The sequence below is a fragment of the Anoplophora glabripennis genome, unplaced genomic scaffold (assembly GCF_000390285.2).
Source record: "Anoplophora glabripennis isolate ALB-LARVAE unplaced genomic scaffold, Agla_2.0 scaffold116, whole genome shotgun sequence".
In the NCBI taxonomy this organism is placed as follows: domain Eukaryota; kingdom Metazoa; phylum Arthropoda; class Insecta; order Coleoptera; family Cerambycidae; genus Anoplophora; species Anoplophora glabripennis.
In genome coordinates this window covers 571598-590006 of record NW_019416290.1, presented here as the reverse complement: position 1 = coordinate 590006, position 18409 = coordinate 571598, and the positions used below count along the sequence as shown (strand labels likewise).

Sequence of the window (18409 nt, the reverse complement as noted above, 5' to 3'; positions counted from 1 at the left end):
TACGTCGAAAATTCGACGTTCACACGACGTACGCTAGACGTACTTCTAATTCCTCAGCTGTACTTCTACTTCTACTATAAATCCCGTCCACAACGTACGACTTCAAATATAGATAATACGACGCTATTAGCTCCGAAAACGACCGTACACCAGCGGGTACACCGTATCTCGCCTAACTGTTCCTTATCTCTCCGTCCGGTTGCTCGACGGTGACCATATCCAGCGCGACGCGATGCCAACCCCTGATCGTGAGACCTCCACAACTCCCACACATGGTGCCGGTAACGGGTGTAGCGCTTTCATTAGCGAAGTGGCTTCACACGCTGCGAGATGCGTATCGACCCATTGTATTCGAGATTAATGCCGTTTCAGATGGTAGCTGAAAGCTGCGATGAGGAAATAATTAGCGGGGTTGTTTCTGCGGGTCATGCAAAGAGATACCAGGGAGATCGCGGTGGTTACGTAATTCGATATGTGTAAGTTAGATGGTAGGTTGCTACATAAACACTTGAAAGCATGGTGAAAGTATGGAGTATGGAGTATGGATTACTAAAATGTAATTAATTACATTCAATTACAGGACAGGTATACAAAAACGTTCATTTAACTGTCTTAAAACACTAGTCTTCCCTTAAATATTAATATCACCATCATTAATGAACATATCGAACAATATTGGACCAAAAACTGAACTCTGAGGTACTCCACAAGTATCAACAAGCAACCAGGAAAATTCCCTAACTTATTAGAGTGTTTTTCCCAATTTACACATGCACTCTTCAAGTCCCTGTTGGTGATTTAGCTACGCCTATGCCGCCATAATCGTACCGTATGCTAAATGGTACCCAGGCACATCTGACTGCTTTGATACGATGCATATGTAATTGCGTGTTTACTGATAACGCGGGTTAACTCTGAAAAAATCTTAAACGCTTCTACGACACCGAGATAGCGCCTTTAGAGGTCTATAAATTTCGTGTTTATCTTCTGTACATAACGCTGTCGAGTCACGTGACCTCTGAGACGAGTGACGTCGGTCCAACGCAGGAATCTACGGCTTAGTGGGAAATTCATAGCCGGTCAGCGAAAGCGAATTAATAGGCCCCTTTGGAGACTACTAAAAGTTGCAGTTGGCAACAAAAACAAAGAAAAAAATATATGTATATTTGAAATTCTACTCCAATTTGAGTAAAAGATTCATATATCTACGCATCTTTCCTTTTTTTTATCTAAGTTCATATTTACTTGTCAGTCGCGAACAATCAATAGTTAATTGCTTGTGGATACTAAGATTTACGTGTAATCAAAAAACTCCAATAAAACTTCGAATGTTCACCTGATTCCCATAAACTTTTTTTATTTTTCTACTCATTTTATTAATATCTTGAAGCATACAGTCAACGACTCGGACTAGCGATGATATTTATCAACGTTGCAATAAATAAGACAGTAAAATTTAGCAATTAGCCAATATAACAGTAATTTAGGCTTGACACCAGCCAACGGTTATACTTTAAAAAGTGCGAGAAAGACGCAGATGCCACGATTCCTCGCCTCTCCTTGTCGGTCGAGAGGAACGAATTGCTGAAAAATTATAAATTAACTAGCGAGGAATCATTATATATCTGTTTTATTACCTCAAGCGTTGCCATTGTTTTTGGTAAATTTTCGTTATGGACGTTGCGATGGGTGTTTATTGCTCCGAGAAATAATTCCGCGTTAGGGCAATGACAGGAAGAGCCTCTTCTAATAAGGCGAGCCGGCAATGCAACGAATTATGACAATGGCGGAGACGATATGGATCGTTATCGAACCTTTGTCGTTAAAACACGATTTGAAGGGACATTTTTTCGACCAAACGGCCGCGCAGTAAATTCGTAACTTAATATACTCATTGTAGTCGATGTTAACGTAATTTGACAACACCATGTACTGTTTTTTGACGTCTACGTAAGACGTACATGCTTATACCTACCCGGAAAGCCGCCGGAGTCAAATACGATCTTGTAAAAGTCACAAACCGCTCCTCGGAGCACCAGAGCTGCTCCATCCACTCGAATCCATTACGGATATTGTGACGGGGCAGGCTCGTTTATCAGATGAAATATCAAAAAGGCCAGAGCAGCCTCGAGGCTTCGGCCTATAAAATACTTGGAGACGAGCGTCAATTCCGGCACGTCCGTGCAGTGACATATGCCGGCGTTGTGGGGAAAAAAACTTTAATCCGGTCCGTCCGGCAATTGTATTAGCGGTGTCTGGCCGGCTCCGGTGGATAAGCCACGCAGAAAAAGCGGCAGGGGACCGAGATTATAACTGATTCGCCGAACCGGGTAATAGAATTAATGTGCGTCTGTCACTTAGAAGGGCTTGGATTCGATTCGCAGAGATACGAATTGGTTGTTTGTAAAAACTATTTTCGAAATATCCATTATTTAACTGAGACACTAGATGCTGCACTTAGAAGTGGTCGAAGAAGAAAAATTTGAAGATTGTTTAATGTCTAATTGTTTCTGTTCCCACGCAAATGAGCGTATGAATGTCTTCTGGACACGCCAAGCATCTCAGTCGGCCTTCTACACACCGACGTCCACGTGAAGTTACAGCGGTTTTGAATTTTTTAATGTAACTGTTTACGCTGTACCGTGACAGGTGGTATGCAGGTAATATTCCATCAATGTTCGATATCTCCGGACTGGATCTGAGCGGTTGCACGCATTCCTCGTATTTTCGTAATACGTCGTGATAATGGCTAAAATCTCGATCTGGGAACCGTCAGCGATTGAGCAAGCATCTTTCCTTGTTAAAAAAACTTTCTTTTTTTATAAAATCGCTGTGACGGACACAGAATGCAGTTGTATCTACACTCTACTAGGAGTAAATATGCCGATGGAATGGCTTAGCTTCTAGATATGACTAGGATCAGTTTAACTACTGTTAGAATCTTAACTTTAACGTTTTGATTTTGTTTTGTCAAAATGTCACATAAGTACAATAACAATAAACTTGTGGAACTGATTCTAATTTACGGGGATTCTCAAAATTCTGCCCAAGCATCTCAGTTCTATTCTGAGCGCCATCCTAGTTAGATACGTCCTAAACAATGAAGATTTATCTCGTTCGAAGGACCTGGGGCAATTGAAAGTTGCACTAAATCACATGTTATTAATTGAAGAAACTCTTAACAGTGCCGAAGAACAACTAACCACTCACTAGCACCAGTGACGACAAACTGACAATGAAAATACAGTTATTATAAACGATTATGGGTTGGTTTTTGTCAATGTTTTGCGTCTTGCTATTTTCTGTGTACATTTTGATCATGAGTAAATATACTGGCATTTGGTTACAATTTACTTCCTATGATGTTCCACATCCAAATGTAAGTAAGGATACATTGATTGGCTCTTACTGTGCCCTGTGATTTTAATAAGCTGTTGTTCTCCAACTCCATTTTTGGCAAAATTTGAGACAGGAGTCATTCTTGCAGAATGATTGGTAATTTTCAAAATAATCATGACCTCGAAAAAATTTCCAGATATAATTTAAGCACATGTTATAAGAAAAAATATCACCAAAGGTGTGTTGCTGGTTTAATATGTATTATTTTTATTATGGTGTCCATTAGTAAGGCTTTATATTAGTTTAGTTAATAAATTAGAGTGGTTTTAACACAATGTCAGTACTCTTTGGGCAATGGGACTTCTTTGCCGAAATTGATGGGAATTCCTGTTCAAATATTTGTTTTCGCACCTCCTGTTTCTTAAGTAATATGAATTTAAGTCATTTTTGGTCTATGCTAGCCGATGTCTGACGTGTATTTTCAAGAGTGCTCAACGAGGTGAAGCCTAGTTCAACAAACCGTAAGATTACGACAAAGTTTCCTTGTCAACAGCATATCATGTTCAACACAACAGCAATTTTTAAAAACAAATAATAGAAATACCCTTCCAATAATAATTTCTTTAGTTTGAATTTTATCAAACCTTTGATGTGATACGAAGAAATAAAAGACAAGCGTCTCAAATTAGTTTCGTCCGGGATTTTTTTCAAATTTCTTGACAACATTTAAAAACGCGTCATCTAAATTGTTGGCATGCGTTACTGGTTAACAATTTTTTTACTGAATTCCAGAAAAACTGGCACTTAGCCGTGGTCAACCACAGGAAACATGGCTTAGCTTCCATTAACCGGGTAACAGATTTCTTCCGCTGCTACCGTTTAAATCAACATCACAACATCCGCGGTTTAGAGCGCGTAAAAACGCTAATTGGATGTTGTTAGTACGCTTAATCCGGCTGGCATTAGTTTTACCTGAACACCGAAGTCACTTTCAATATGAAATTAAGAGAATTATTCAAAGCGAGTCGGGCAAAAACACTCGCAGAGGTATCTGGGACACTTGCAATCGTTTAAGTCGCATGAAAACGCATCTGATAGTCGCCGGCAGCTCTTCTGTTTTGTTTTCCAACGACTTGTTGATTTTTCTGCGTCGAATAATTATTCCAGTGGAGACAGTTGACTGGCACCACAGATCTTGACCTTCATCAGTCGAAGAACGATGCGGCGAGCAAGAATTAGAATATATCCAGTGCCAGGAACTGATTGTATAATTTATATAAGACGCGAAACGTTCGGTCTTGAATTTGAATGGGTCCGAGTACACTTTAAAGAGCGCAGAGATCCGAGATTTGTACGGATAACACATAGCAAATGTGAATTTCGTATTAGCAAGTTAAACAGTATGCAAATCCGCAAGGTATTTGAATTCAGGGGAAGTAAAGGTACCGGAGACGGTAATAAAATTCGAGATCAGTCGGTTCACCATGCAATCCAAGCAATAAGTTGTGTGCGAATGAAAAAGAAACGGCCCGCGGGGCCGCCCGATTTTAATCCGATCGGGGAACGTGATAGGCATGATGCAAACAGCCAAGAATTGTTAAGGAATTGCTTAATAGTAAACCGATTCTGTTTACAACGCTTTTTCCTTGTATTTCCTCGAAGCTGTTCGTGCTACACAAAAACCGTTTTGTTGTGCGTGTCGCTGCGAGTGCAACTTGTTAAAGGAAAGAGTAAATAGCTCTTAATTATTGTTTACATTGTGGATCATTAGCATTCCGTCTAATACCGAACCAACAAACTAACCCAGAGCCTTGTTGGGATCGTAAGAGGTAATGACCTAATAATAAGAAGGCAAACAGAGCATGAGCGTGCCCTTCAAAATTTTTACGGCACAGAAAAATAAAAAAATAGTAATATTAATAAACCGAAGAAAAAATATTTCCGAACAGTTCGAAGTAGCAAATGGATCAAGAACTAGAGAACGACCCGGTACTCCGCTTCTATTTTCAATTACAATAATCGAATGCACCTGCCACTGGACCTGATTGATAGCCACGCTTGCACTTAAACCGATGTTTGCTGGCTTTAATATCAAACCGAACGCCAAATTACACGAGACGATATTTTCTAAATTGTACATATGTCAGTACCGGGTAATAATTACTTGCACATACCGAACATATGGCCGGTGCTAAATACACACAGTGACAAACAATAGTTATAAATAAAGTGGCCGCAGCGCACACGGAAACGTCCAGCGATAAATCAAAATAGCATGGGCTATCGGAAGACTTCAGCCGAGTCCGGTAATTGCGGGGCAAAAACCAACACACTCTTACGGTACACGACGTCGGAGAAGACCAAACCAGAATACAGTTAGGGGAGCACGAGAACGTGTTGATATGTCATTGAAAACGATAATTTCGGTGCTATTAGATTAAGAGGCAGTCTGACGTGAAATTTCGAGGAACAAAACTGCTATTAGGATAATGAGGCCATGTTATATATGGGGCTTTTAGCTTTTTTAACTCAAGCGTTGACGTATTCTACAATTCAGATGTTCTTGGTTGGTTCGAACGCCGGAAGTTAAGGTTTAATGACTAAAAATAGAATTAATATAACTAAAAATGTTATGGTAGTAGTTATTTACACCATAAAGGAGGTAAATTATACTGTAAATTACTGCTGCGTGGTGTATAACATATTATCTGCTGCCACAGTTCTTTATGGTTCATGAAATAAAGATTAGATTTTATTTTTTGACATTTCTTAATCAATTCATTTTGACATTTGACTAGAACATCCTGAAACATATACAGGCCATTCATTCCGAATAACATCGGTAATGTTACTGGCTAATGCAGGAGTTAGAGATATATTAGCAATCGAGAGACATGGTGGGTGCGGTATATTATTACCCAAAACTAGCAATATCCCATTATCGTCATTTTATCGTTCTGCGCGAAAACCAACCGTCGTACTGTCAAACGGGTCGCCACCACGTACCTCACACGTGCCTTTTCCCTCGCCCGGACCGCAATTCCGACGAATTCAGCGCTTGTGTGGCATTACATAAGTCGCATTTATAATTATTCCCATGTCATCTTCGAGGCAGCTTATAAAATTGAATCACGCACACACCGCATACCTCACAATTTACGTCTGGAAGAAGTCTGCGGTCGCAGCGAACATACAGCGTTCTCGGTGGGAAATACTGATTTTCGTATACGCTGCGTGACAAAATTCCAAGTTGGTTTGGTGAAGCACAACGCGTTTTCAATTATGAAAACCGTTTAATAGTAGAACGATGTTTAGGAATTAATAACGTTCGAATTTGTGAACATTTGTTGAGAACTTCTGGAATTGTTCCCTGCACTGAATAGTTGCGGTTGTAGATAGCGCGCCTTTTGCTCTTTTATCCCATTTTGTGGGCACATTAATGTAAATACTTTCATACAGAATCAGCTATCAATCTAGTCAGCGGTTCCAAAAATGTTTCTTCGTGTCATTGTGGTAATTTGCGAAAAATATTATTTTGTGCGAAAGCAACAAAACACTTTTTTAAGAATGAAACATTACTAAGGTCCTACAAATTTCTATCCCTCCCTATATAAAATAGTTCTTTTTTTGTGCCATTTTAACAAGCTTATCAACCGCCATATTAACACCTGTGTGATTTACTGTCACTCTATTAATATTCAGTATGGAAGATGGCATTATTATCAGATTTTTTTTCCCAGAACCAACTGTTGGAGTCGATGAACGGATGTTATTTTTCGTCGTTCCCACTGGTAGGTACGTGTGGTTTTGTCTTATTTTTATTATGGGCAAGGTATTATGAATGCTGATGGCAGCAGAACCATTGAGGATGGCTAAAAGAGCATTAGTGTCTTTAACTTGTAACATGTGTATAATAGACGTACAGGAAATTGGTGTTAGAATCGATGCAAATGAATGGAAATCAAGTTTTACATAGCGTTTAAGTCGTTTTTTTAGTAGCTCAAGTGTTAAATCTAGAAAAAAATCTAAAACGGCGTTAATATCGCAATAGCAATTATTTGAGTAACATTTACTCGCTTTCTCTGATAGGAAACCAGTTTTTTTCCGTGTGAATTGTTGCATTTCCAAGAATCACATCCGCTTATAGTGATTAAAGAATTACTGCAGTTTCCAAAAGTCTCAAATACATGTCTCTCTAATCCGCCACCTCCGTTTCGGGCAACTTCCCCGAACTCCACATAAACTTTTTACTATTTTCGCTGAATATATTCGCGACAAATTTTTACGACGGAACTTTAGCGGACCGAAAAATAAGTTTGTAAGAATGTTGCAAACTGCGCGCTGACTTTCCGGCTCAGTTCTGCGACAGTTAATAAACTTCAATTACTTACGATTAGCGCAACCCGGAGTGTTTATTTTTAGTGTTTTCCAGGATTGTAACGTTACTTTTAGACGAGAGAGCCGGTGGTTGTCGCTCAGATAATTTTGTGTTGTTTTGTGTTGATGCTGATGTGAATTATATGTAGATTTGCATAATTTTACCTATCTTTCGAATCGTCAAAGTCGACAAGAAGTGCACAAAATTTGAGAGAACGTTGTTCGGGTGAAAATAAACAAAAAAGTTTATATAAATCTTGGTTTTCGAGATACGAGATTTGAAAAAAAAAAAAAATTTTTTAAGATATACTTACAAAACTACTTGAAATAGGTAGTGATTTTAGTGACTGTAGTTTGTAATGATAAATGATAATACATTCACTAAAATTTTGATATAAAGTTAGAGTTTAAAATATTACTAAGAATGTATGCGTTGTTTATCAGACATCTTTGACATAAGCCTACTTTGAGAAAAGTCATTATTTTATACACTGTAATATTGTAAGAGATTAATTAAAACATTTTTTCTCGAAAACCGTCCACATTACAAAGTTCTAACCAGAGTATTTTAATTTTAGAAAATAAAATTGTACATTAGAAATTGGAGCCCGAATGGAATGTAATGGGAATGGGAAAAACCTAACCTCAAAAAAAATAGAACTTAAAATGTAATATGAATGTAGCATAACTAGCGCTCTCTATAAAGTATACAAAAAATAATTAGACCAACGTATTTGGCATCTTTAAGTACCAAATTTCATAAAAATATTTCGCACCGTTTGGAAATTTTTGTATAAATTCTATTTAAAAATTTTTATTTTATCGCTCTGTATCTCGAAAACAAGAGGAGATAGACATAGTTCATAAGACAAAAAATTCTTATTTTTTGTCGTACTATCACCGTTTGTCTTTACGGGAGGTCTTTCTGAAACAGCCTGTATATTATATTCTTAGAAAATTAAGTTTTGGTGGAATAATTAAATTTTTTAGCTATTTTGTTGTATTTTCAAACACATTTTTAGAGATTTAATTCATACGTATCTTTATCGCAAACACAAAATGAAAACACTAATTACAGAGAATATGGATGAATTTACCGAATTTTTTTTTAATTAATAATTCATAGGAAAATATAGACGTAAAGCTAAAAAATTAAAATGTAAAAACACCAAAATATAAAAGTTCTGGTCTTATTCAAGGACTAAGAAATATTAACAGAGATTTTTATCTCTCAATTTTACCTCAGTTTTAAATCTTTCTAATTTCCGACCAAAAGCAAAATATCTGCCTGTATAAATTTTCAGGCATTTTGAATATACCAAGAAATATTTTCAGAAACTTTAACATTTTGTATCTCACAATCCAAACACTATAGTAAATTTGTTTAATAAATTGCCTTTAAAACTCTTAGAATTACTCATTGTTTGATCACAATGGTTAAAAAAATTATAATAATCATATTGATCGTTGATATATAAAGTTTTTTAGATTGTTTGATTAAATTTCGTAACATTTTTAAATAAGTCGTATAAAACTTTTGATATTATTTTTTTTTCTTATAAATAAGTTCACATGTTTATCATTCAAAAAGTAAATATCTCTCCATAGGTACCCTAAAATACAGTGTGTCCAAGATAAGGATGGGATAGGCATTAGGATCTAGGAAACGGTAAGAGATACGGGGTGGCTCAGATTAGAAAAAAGTTTTGTTTTTTTATACCTAACAATATGCCGTTTAGAAAGTTTTAAAATTCCGGGTAGTTCCGGCGATATCCGGAAAAAAAACGAAATTTTGCAAAATCGTTTTATTTTTTTCTGGCTTTATTTGAAAACGAATTTTAAAATAAATTGCACATTTACATTGCCCCTTTTTTTGCGTTATCCAACGGTGTCAACATTTTTGCAATCCGACGTTTCGTGTGGCTATCATCAGGTTCATTTTTTTAAATACGTCGCTGTTATTTTTATGACAAAGTCTAAAATCATTTTTAATTCTGAATTAGATGATATTACTATTGTAATCGTTTAAAAAGAGCTATTATTTAAAATTTTTCCTGAGCACGACTCCGAACGCTTTCAAAATATCTATTGGAGGAAGTTATAACAGTATAAAAGTCAATACAGCACAAAATATTCAACAATTCTTTTAATCAATAATTTAAAAAAAATTGTATCTAACAAAAAAATAATACAAATTTGAAGTGTTTTATTATTTTTAATTAGTATTGCTAATAGTAGTAAAAAAAATTGTTGGATATTTTGTACTGTATTGACTTTTATACTGTTATGACTTCCTCCAATAGATATTTTGAAAGCGTTCGGAGTCGTACTCAGGAAAAATTTTAAATAATAGCTAAAACAAGCTAAAAACCTTTTTAACAATAGTTATATCATCTAATTCAGAATTAAAAATGACTTTAAATTTTGTCATAAAAATAGCAGCGACGTATTTAAAAAAATGAACCTGATGATGGCCCCTCGAAGACGAAACGCCGGATTGCAAAAATGTTGACGCCATTGGATAGAGCGAAAAAGTGGCAGTGCAAATGTGCAATTTATTCTAAAATTCATTTTCAAATAAAGCCAGAAAAAAATAGAACGATTTTGCAAAATTTCGTTTTTTTCCGGATATCTCCGGAACTTCCCGGAATTTTAAAACATTCTATCGTTATTAAATTTTTGGGCATCTTTTGATTTTATTATAAAAATTTACCCATGTTTGTTATTTAGATATTCATCAGAAGTTAAAATAAACGAAAACATTGCTTCAAAATGAGTTTATACTTTTAATTTTTTTCGGTTTGATAATTCACAAAATTCCCTTCGTCCAAGGTCAGGCGGCGATATTTTTTACGATTTTTATCGACTTTTCCGAGCGAAAACCGCGTTCTATTCCGCTGCGACAACAAAATTCCCGAGAAACAGATCCGAGGAGATAAAAACAAGACAATTCCAGTTTCGATAATAATTGCCGAGACCGGCACTCGCAAAAAATCCGCCTTTACCCGTTTTCTGAACTCGTCCTCGACCAGTTCCTCGTGCATTATCTCTGCCATCGCCGAGGAACCCCCCCAGCGCTTAAAACCGACACAGAACCACAGCGGTACAATTCACCTACCTTGCTTCCTTCCTCTGATCGGCACCTTCGGATGCGCTCTGTTCGCGATGGTGCTCTGCGTAAGGCGACACTGACACTACCCAACGAGTCCTTGGCCTTGTGCTTGGTGCTTTCGCGGTCACGATCACCACAGAAATGCTTCGGCGATCGACGAACCGCTTCTTTTCCTAGCGTGGTGCCCGATGGTGGAGAGGTGGTGGGGTGGTACCTCTTCTCCTCGGCAGGTGGAATGGTCGCGTATTTATAACTTGCCCATTGGAAGCGCGACTCGCGGCCTCGCGGGTCTATTTCCAGGCTCATTAGATGACGGGGATGGCGCTCATCTGCATAACCGTCGGCGTTCCTCTCCCGGGATGCCCTCTCGCTTATTTTCCGACGATCGCTTGTTCTGCTGAAGGATCCTTAAATTGCTCCAAAAATGTGGTCCCAATCAATTCACTTCTTTTTTTACTTTCTCAATCTTATACCTCAGAAGATCGAAAGCATCTTGCTTTCTTTCTTATATTCTTTACCAAATTTTTTCCTTCTTTAGCCAGTTTACCTGGAACAGTCCCTGTCATTACTTTTAATCTTTTTCAATTGCTTTTTTCTATATGGGGAGTCAGGTCCTTAACATCTTGAATCAGGAGGATGTCTAAATTGCTCAAGGTATTTGATTCCAGTATTTTTTTTCCATCCATTTGTCTTCTCAGGCTCATACAAGAACTATAAAAAATTAGATCCTTACGATTTTGAACTAAAGGATCCTTAAATTGCTCCAAAAATGTGGTCCCAATCAATTCACTTCTTTTTTTACTTTCTCAATCTTATACCTCAGAAGATCGAAAGCATCTTGCTTTCTTTCTTATATTCTTTACCAAATTTTTTCCTTCTTTAGCCAGTTTACCTAGAACAGTCCCTGTCATTACTTTTAATCTTTTTCAATTGCTTTTTTCTATATGGGGAGTCAGGTCCTTAACATCTTGAATCAGGAGGATGTCTAAATTGCTCAAGGTATTTGATTCCAGTATTTTTTTTCCATCCATTTGTCTTCTCAGGCTCATACAAGAACTATAAAAAATTAGATCCTTACGATTTTGAACTAAAGGATCCTTAAATTGCTCCAAAAATGTGGTCCCAATCAATTCACTTCTTTTTTTACTTTCTCAATCTTATACCTCAGAAGATCGAAAGCATCTTGCTTTCTTTCTTATATTCTTTACCAAATTTTTTCCTTCTTTAGCCAGTTTACCTAGAATAGTCCCTGTCATTACTTTTAATCTTTTTCAATTGCTTTTTTCTATATGGGGAGTCAGGTCCTTAACATCTTGAATCAGGAGGATGTCTAAATTGCTCAAGGTATTTGATTCCAGTATTTTTTTTCCATCCATTTGTCTTCTCAGGCTCATACAAGAACTATAAAAAATTAGATCCTTACGATTTTGAACTAAAGGATCCTTAAATTGCTCCAAAAATGTGGTCCCAATCAATTCACTTCTTTTTTTACTTTCTCAATCTTATACCTCAGAAGATCGAAAGCATCTTGCTTTCTTTCTTATATTCTTTACCAAATTTTTTCCTTCTTTAGCCAGTTTACCTAGAATAGTCCCTGTCATTACTTTTAATCTTTTTCAATTGCTTTTTTCTATATGGGGAGTCAGGTCCTTAACATCTTGAATCAGGAGGATGTCTAAATTGCTCAAGGTATTTGATTCCAGTATTTTTTTTCCATCCATTTGTCTTCTCAGGCTCATACAAGAACTATAAAAAATTAGATCCTTACGATTTTGAACTAAAGGATCCTTAAATTGCTCCAAAAATGTGGTCCCAATCAATTCACTTCTTTTTTTACTTTCTCAATCTTATACCTCAGAAGATCGAAAGCATCTTGCTTTCTTTCTTATATTCTTTACCAAATTTTTTCCTTCTTTAGCCAGTTTACCTAGAATAGTCCCTGTCATTACTTTTAATCTTTTTCAATTGCTTTTTTCTATATGGGGAGTCAGGTCCTTAACATCTTGAATCAGGAGGATGTCTAAATTGCTCAAGGTATTTGGTTCCAGTCTTTTTTTCCATCCATTTGTCTTCTCAGGCTCATACAAGAACTATAAAAAATTAGGTCCTTACGATTTTGAACTAAAAGATCCTTAAATTGCTCCAAAAATGTGGTCCCAATCACTTCACTTCTTCTTTAACTGTCTCAATCTTATATCTTTGGAGATCGAAAGCACCTTGCTTTCTTGTTTGCATCTTTTTTACTTTCTCAATCTTATACCTCAGAAGATCGAAAGCATCTTGCTTTCTTTCTTATATTCTTTACCAAATTTTTTCCTTCTTTAGCCTGTTTATTTGGTACATTACTTTTTCGACTGCTTTCTATCGTTCTTACTAGTATATTTTTATTTTTTTATGTTCTATCAGTCCTTTTTGCGATACCTTTTTTCTTTTAATACTATATCAATTCACTTTTTTCTTTTAATACTATGTAGGGTGTTGAAGCTATTTTTTGACATCAAATTATTTTTGAAATAATGACAACAATTATTCTAGTGTTCCTCGAGTGTTCCTTGTAACTTGTTAAAATCTTTGCTTCAGTTTAAAACGTAAAACCTGCCATTAAAGTTTGTCCGAGCGTTTGAGCAACGCCCTGTATACAAAAGCAGTTATAATTACGCAACGATTGTAAAAACAAAAAACTATCCTCTTACATCCTTTGCGTATTTGTTTAGTCTTACGTTGAATATTCCCACATGCCGCCCACTTACTTTACCTGAGCTTCTACTCATCCGAACTGCTTATAAGAAGGAAAATCGAGAGTTGTAACGAAAGTGCCTTTCTATCAACGCAAATATGTACTTCTAGAAGAGCCACTCGAGTAAGAAACGGACAAGCTTTATTAACTATTAAAATTGCTTAGTATTTGACGGACAAATACGGCGACTCGGTGATACAAGACTGTGCAAATATTAGACTTGGTAAAAAAGAACCCTCCGCCCACGGCTTGAATTTTTGCTTCGTTTCTGAATTAGATGATAAAAACAGTGCGTTTTCAAACTTTGCTTCGGTTTAGAATACTTTTGCGTATGTTTCGAGAATTCTAAAGTAGTATAAGTATACAGGGTGTCTCACTAAGGTCGGAAATGTACGATATTAGGGAAACTATAGGCCTTAAAACTTCGGAAAAAAATTTTTGATGAATAAATCAACCAATATCAACATCTGTTTGTTATTGTTTTTGTTATTATTTGAAAATTGTTATTGACTCACTCATTTGCGTGGGTTTAGGTAGGTTCTTTTATAAATGCATTTTGTTTTGGTAGTTAAATGTCTGTTGCCCATTAATTTCCGAATAACTTGATAACAAAAAAAGATATTGAACCCTTTTTGGCATCAAAATGTAGCTATTATGATGCTCTTCAAACTACCTAACCTATAAAAAGTTTTATCTTCCTATTTCAGTTTTTTAAGAAAACGTGAAACAACCTAAACTTGGATAAATAGCGCCAATAAATAAATAACACTTTCGTTAGAAATTTCAAACTTATACTATGTTCATCAATTTTTTGTGCTGAATTCATTTATGTAATTTTAAAATTTTTGAGAAAAATCCATAAACGGCTTTCTTTTGAAATAACGCTATCAACAGGTTTCCATATTGAGGTAAATGACATTACCCATTCACCACGATATAAAGCATGAAAATACTTTTCCAACGAGGTATAACACTATGGGCTTTGGATGAGCCAATACTTAAAAAAATGCATTTTTCTGATCAGATATTAGGGGCTTCTCCCACCATTTCCGTCGAGAGATAGAACAAAATGTCAATAACAAAAGTTATGCGCAATGAATCCAAATTTGTACTATTTAATATACCTGAATAGGAAACATTTCTGAGAAAAATTCAACTCTATGTTTTGGTATGTAGAGCTATGAACTTGAAAACTATTTCGAGCGATTTCTCTTATTAATAAAATTTTTTTCCCGAAGCTTTAGGGCCTATACTTTCTCTAATATCGTACCTCGTCGATCTTAGTGGGACACCCTGTATATAGTTTTTATATGAAAAAAATTGACCAAAATATAGGATGTTAATAAACTCGCCTTTTTGTTTCACTTTTGAACGAATTTGCAGAAATGGATCACAGCAATAATGTATCTTAAGAATTTCGCTGAACTTTCGAATGCGTTTTTCTGTTTTATCACACTTTCGAATATGTTTCTACACTGCCGTGTATATAAAATATTTGGCTTGTATCCAAAAACCGAAAATATCGAGAAAAACGTTCGACATCTTCATTATTGCGATCGTATTTGCGAATTTCCGGTTCCCGTTGGGTGATTCTCGACCGGAGACGCACCCCCTGCGGAGAGGTCGCACCCAAGGCCGTTCGAATGAGTTCGTCGACCCACCCATTCCCATCGTTCTGCGAACATTACGTCCAGACCCATATCGGCGGTGCGGTGCCCAAAACCACCGATTACAACTGTATTATTGCGGTTTGCAGCGCTGTGCGCTTTAATAGCTGTTATATCACTGCTGCCGATGCAGTTCTTGTGCTGCACGGGACGGAAAAATCGATCCGGCTCGGCAACGTTTCGGACAATTAACCGTCCTCATTTAAATGGACGAGGTTTTAACAAGGAACGTTTTTGTGTAGAAAAATAAACCGAAATAGAACTTTGGACGGTTTGATCTACCTTTATTTTTACCGAAATGACAATCACAATGTGAAGGGATAAATTCCTTTTGTATTCAATACAAATGTAATTTTTTTTCCTGATAGTTTCGGTTATTATGACAACATTAGGTAAAAAACTACATCGTATAAGCGAAACAAACAGGAACACTTTTGTTCGAATTTTTTACTTAAAAAACAAGCAGCGTTAAACAAATAAATTTGCATAATTGTCAAAAAGACTGAAACGAAAAAGTTTACGTTTCATAAAAATGAACAAAGCTGCTTTAGATCTCGTGGCACAATCAGAATATTTCCTTTGCTTTCTAAAAATCGCATGCCCCTTTCCCCCAAATCTTTCCCGAAAAAATCCCGCCTGACAAATTATTTATATTATATAAACGCTTGAGTACGAAAAAGTGTGCGTCCGAAAAAAAAAAACCGCCATCTGTTTTTCTCTCCTCGAACAATTCCTTGTATTATCCGCTGCAAAAATAAGTAATAGCCTCCATAATAAGCAGTTGTTTTTATTATATAACAACAGGTAATATCACTTAATGACATAGTTTTTGCTGCGAAATAGGCGTTGGAAGTGTATCACTTATTCTAACCTCGTTTAGTTCTATATGTTTTTACGTGGTAATTGGAATTTGTGAAATAATATGTTTGCAGTTTTTATGGCCGTGCATTTTTGAGCGGCGAAATGTTGTGAAAAAATGATTTAATTTAATATACAAGACAAAATGGTACATAGTCAACAATTTTATATTCAATATAAGTCGATTGGTTATAGTCCTTTTTAGTCACTTTCTTTACATTGTAAGAAAAATATGTTAGATATTTCACGCTTCATTTGTTANCTATTTTTATGACAAAATTTAAAGTCATTTTTAATTCTGAATTAGATGATATAACTATTGTTAAAAAGGTTTTTAGCTTGTTTTAGCTATTATTTAAAATTTTTCCTGAGTACGACTCCGAACGCTTTCAAAATATCTATTGGAGGAAGTTATAACAGTATAAAAGTCAATACAGCACAAAATATTCAACAATTCTTTTAATCAATAATTTAAAAAAAATTGTATCTAACAAAAAAATAATACAAATTTGAAGTGTTTTATTATTTTTAATTAGTATTGCTAATAGTAGTAAAAAAAATTGTTGGATATTTTGTACTGTATTGACTTTTATACTGTTATGACTTCCTCCAATAGATATTTTGAAAGCGTTCGGAGTCGTACTCAGGAAAAATTTTAAATAATAGCTAAAACAAGCTAAAAACCTTTTTAACAATAGTTATATCATCTAATTCAGAATTAAAAATGACTTTAAATTTTGTCATAAAAATAGCAGCGACGTATTTAAAAAAATGAACCTGATGATGGCCCCTCGAAGACGAAACGCCGGATTGCAAAAATGTTGACGCCATTGGATAGAGCGAAAAAGTGGCAGTGCAAATGTGCAATTTATTCTAAAATTCATTTTCAAATAAAGCCAGAAAAAAATAGAACGATTTTGCAAAATTTCGTTTTTTTCCGGATATCTCCGGAACTTCCCGGAATTTTAAAACATTCTATCGTTATTAAATTTTTGGGCATCTTTTGATTTTATTATAAAAATTTACCCATGTTTGTTATTTAGATATTCATCAGAAGTTAAAATAAACGAAAACATTGCTTCAAAATGAGTTTATACTTTTAATTTTTTTCGGTTTGATAATTCACAAAATTCCCTTCGTCCAAGGTCAGGCGGCGATATTTTTTACGATTTTTATCGACTTTTCCGAGCGAAAACCGCGTTCTATTCCGCTGCGACAACAAAATTCCCGAGAAACAGATCCGAGGAGATAAAAACAAGACAATTCCAGTTTCGATAATAATTGCCGAGACCGGCACTCGCAAAAAATCCGCCTTTACCCGTTTTCTGAACTCGTCCTCGACCAGTTCCTCGTGCATTATCTCTGCCATCGCCGAGGAACCCCCCCAGCGCTTAAAACCGACACAGAACCACAGCGGTACAATTCACCTACCTTGCTTCCTTCCTCTGATCGGCACCTTCGGATGCGCTCTGTTCGCGATGGTGCTCTGCGTAAGGCGACACTGACACTACCCAACGAGTCCTTGGCCTTGTGCTTGGTGCTTTCGCGGTCACGATCACCACAGAAATGCTTCGGCGATCGACGAACCGCTTCTTTTCCTAGCGTGGTGCCCGATGGTGGAGAGGTGGTGGGGTGGTACCTCTTCTCCTCGGCAGGTGGAATGGTCGCGTATTTATAACTTGCCCATTGGAAGCGCGACTCGCGGCCTCGCGGGTCTATTTCCAGGCTCATTAGATGACGGGGATGGCGCTCATCTGCATAACCGTCGGCGTTCCTCTCCCGGGATGCCCTCTCGCTTATTTTCCGACGATCGCTTGTTCTGCTGAAGGATCCTTAAATTGCTCCAAAAATGTGGTCCCAATCAATTCACTTCTTTTTTTACTTTCTCAATCTTATACCTCAGAAGATCGAAAGCATCTTGCTTTCTTTCTTATATTCTTTACCAAATTTTTTCCTTCTTTAGCCAGTTTACCTAGAACAGTCCCTGTCATTACTTTTAATCTTTTTCAATTGCTTTTTTCTATATGGGGAGTCAGGTCCTTAACATCTTGAATCAGGAGGATGTCTAAATTGCTCAAGGTATTTGATTCCAGTATTTTTTTTCCATCCATTTGTCTTCTCAGGCTCATACAAGAACTATAAAAAATTAGATCCTTACGATTTTGAACTAAAGGATCCTTAAATTGCTCCAAAAATGTGGTCCCAATCAATTCACTTCTTTTTTTACTTTCTCAATCTTATACCTCAGAAGATCGAAAGCATCTTGCTTTCTTTCTTATATTCTTTACCAAATTTTTTCCTTCTTTAGCCAGTTTACCT

At 36.3% G+C, this 18409-nt stretch overlaps 1 protein-coding gene across 1 annotated transcript in view; it reads right to left on the bottom strand.

Annotated features, from left to right (window-relative positions):
- LOC108906544 overlaps positions 1-10848 on the bottom strand; it is an 87186-nt gene extending 76338 nt beyond the window's left edge. Inside the window, exon 1 of the mRNA XM_018709855.2 lies at positions 10835-10848. The gene's annotated coding sequence lies outside the window, so the exon portion shown is untranslated. The remainder of the gene's footprint in view (positions 1-10834) is intronic.
- Between the last annotated feature and the right edge of the window lie 7561 nt (positions 10849-18409).